We start from the raw sequence: 3645 nt of genomic DNA on the forward strand, positions 1-3645 counted from the left end.
TTTTCCGAGACCGTGAAAATATGAGGATGCTGCTGGCAAACGTTGAATATTAACTCGTATTATCTCTAGTCATTAAAGTAATTTTCTCTAATTTTGATAATATTGAATTTCACAATTATTGTGCCATGTTTTAAGCTATTTTTGTTGTTTTGCTAATAAAAAAAGACCTTTTATTATTAAATTTTCTTATTATTCGTTTTATCGTGCAAGTAGATATATTTGATAAACATTTGAAATATATACGGAACATAATTAATTTATACTAATAAACATTACTTATATTAAGAACTTAAATAAACTATTTGTTAAACAAAATAAAAAAAATATAAACATCCATAAAATATATATTCTTGAAAGAGTTCCCATGGCGAGCGTTAACATTCGAATATATAAATTAGCATCCCTCGAGTACAAACAAGTAATTTTTACAACGACTATAATTTGGTGCTAATTCCCGTTCGGAAGTTGTGCCCTAGTCGACCCTGTAATTGATTTGTCGCGGCGAGGGTAGATGCTTTAGATCTGCTAGTGGCGCGACACGCGACCGCCATGCGACCCGACCACGCCCAGCGCAATCCGTTTCGTGAAACGTCGTGACCCTCCAGATTCTAGCTTCCATAACTTTTGTTATTAAGCTAACCGAAACATTAATTTTAACGGGATCATAAAATATACCGTCTACTTCGAGTTGATATTGTTTTCGCTATTAAGTTTAAATCAAATAATTTTAAACTAGAAGTAGGTACAAAATTTTTATTGTGCAGGCAGGCATACATACTTTATTAAATGTTCAATATCAGTGTTAATAAAATAGTGGCTATTTTACAAAGAAGAATGAAAGAATGTACCTGTGACATAATAAAAATCAAGTGTCATATTCTTGAGTGATTTGTTCTTATTACTTTTATTATGAGACATTGTGTTTAAATGTTAAGTGCTAAAAATGTACCTAATTTGTATGTAATAACTGTCTATATTCATATAGCAAAAGAAAAAATATGAATCAAAACAAAAAATATAAGGTGAGACTTTTTTACATAAGAGTTTTGTACTGCTTGTAGCGATTGTTTCCTTAATTGAACTGTACTGCAATAGCGGGTCAGTCAGTTTATTGTTCTGTTAGTAGGCTATTCTGTATTATGACGTAGGTTGGGTATACAAGTCGTATACCCAACCTACGTCATAATTATACAACTGCCTTGTGAGTGGGAGCTACCTCCACAGCTATATCCGGAGCTTAACCAAAATCTAATTTTCTCATGACTATTAATTTTAATCCAACGATTAAAAAGAAATGCGTCATGCGTCTTTGGATATCGGCTCCAGTTAATTTATTTATTTGGCTGCATATGCTTCGTGGAGATCATCCGGGGAGTGCGTGCACGTGGGTTAGCTGCGCTTTGTGCCTCGCCAAGCGCACGGGCGCGCGGGTCGTCGGCTCGTCAGGACACGCGACCTCACACGTGTCGCTCCAAGTGCTCGGAACATGTACTGACGCCTTCTTCCACAATGTTCCAAGCTCCACTTAATTAATCCGTGTCGAGTATTTCCACAACATGTTTGTGAATGTCATATTCAGCAATGTCGATAAATAGATGTATGTCGTGTGTTTGTGGTTATATATGTATATGTGTGCTTGGCGTGTAAGTTGCAACTGCAATTTATGGATTTTAGTTTTTAACTGCCATGATAAGAAAATACCGAGATTAAAACCGATTACAACTTTTATTAGATTGCTTGACGAAAATACCTACACACAATTTAATTTGGTAAATCGTTAGGCAATATTTTAAATCATTTCTGTAATCTTATCCTATTTCAAGAGTATGTCGATTTAAACACGAATAAAGTTATGGGCAATAGCTATTTAGATTAAAAATATATATTTCAGTAAAAGGTAAAAAGCATATAATAGTCGATCTGCATCGTTACATTTCCCTACGCAGGAGGGAGGGAATACTCCTTGAAAATTAAAAATATAAATTGGTAAATATATATAAATCTTTTTTATAAGCAATCACTGTAATGAAGAAGGATTCCACTTTTTGATGTTTTTGTCAGATTGCGGATCCCGATATGTTTAGTTCTTTAAAACCATTATTGTCAATAGCCCATAAACCAAATAGTCCCCTTTATTTAAACACCCCAACCCGTATTTGTCTGTCTGTTTGTTGTATTTAAGCATTTATTATACGCAATTATTAACAAGTCGTCTGCAGACTCGTGCTACGATGGCACTGGCCACTGCATCCCAAACTTTTCTTATTTTTTAAACACGCGCAAATACACATTATGTCTTATCAATTTAAATATACACTAGATCATGAAATTATGACCATAAAACAAATAAATAGTAAAATTAATTTTGTTTCATAATAAAACTGTTTACAAAAATATATGTAGATATACGTTTATTAATGAACAGAAACGATGTAAAAAATAATAATAATTTTAAATTTAAGAAAAACTTAATAAAACTAAAACAAAATTTAAAAAATATTTTGTAACGTTTGGCAAGCACTCGCGTCCAATTGAAAATAAAGCGGAACATGGAGGGTTAACCGACGTCACACGGCTCATCCCCACAGAGTTCCTACTACGCGATCCTATGGGAATAACACACAAATTATCCAAAACTAATTGTGTAATATGTTCACGCCATTTAACTAAACAGATTGGACATTATGGGTAATGACAGATTGTTTATTTAGTATCGTTTTAAGAGTTTATAATAATTGCATTTAACTTGATGAGTTTTAAAATAGATAAATTTGACCACGTTTTAAAGATACGATGCCTACTGAAACAACGAGCGCGTAACTTCCGGGAACGTCAATTCAAAATGTCAACTCTGCGATCCTAATAGCAAACTCATTACAATAGGTATATATAATGAGTAAATAGATATTAAGGAAACACGAAATTTCTTTTGACATTACGACTTTTGTATTATGTAATTTCAATTCATTTTCATTAAACTTAACTTTAAAATTCGAATTCTGATTAATCACATTATAAGTGAGATCTCTTTTAGATATAACATTGGCAGAAAATTTTGCTGTCAACTTGCGTAGATACGATATCAGATATACAATAAATATATATATTAAAGTATATTCCGTTAATACCCTCTGATTTATGAGTAACAGAAACCATACGAGCCATACTAAGATTATTACGATTGTTATTCTAATAAAACATAAAATGGATCAACTCTATGGTATTCGGCAAGTGCAATCTAAAGGTATTCGGCAAGTGAACAGACAAACCCAATCTAGCCCACTAAATATAAGCAAATGTAAAATTAAAACATTTATTAATTTAAGCAATAGTTTAAAGCTCTTCCGTGCTTATAAATTACATAATATTAAAGTCCGAAAATCCAATTTGTGTAAATTGAATGTATTTTTAATTAGAGTTCTGTTTATTCTTCCGTCGTTTTAATTATGTCTTAAGTGCCGCTCATATCAGTCTGACGAGTTTCCAGTAATTTATTTTTTCATTCTTGGAATTAATAAGCTACGCGTTTTATAATTTATAGCTAGGTAAATGTCGGTACGTAGTTAATAAATATAAAAAAAACATATTTAAATAAACAAAATTTTTTTCTACGTTTAAATAATTTAATCTAAATGTAAAAAGTAA

This window comes from Vanessa atalanta, chromosome Z (genome assembly GCF_905147765.1).
Source record: "Vanessa atalanta chromosome Z, ilVanAtal1.2, whole genome shotgun sequence".
NCBI lineage: Eukaryota > Metazoa > Arthropoda > Insecta > Lepidoptera > Nymphalidae > Vanessa > Vanessa atalanta.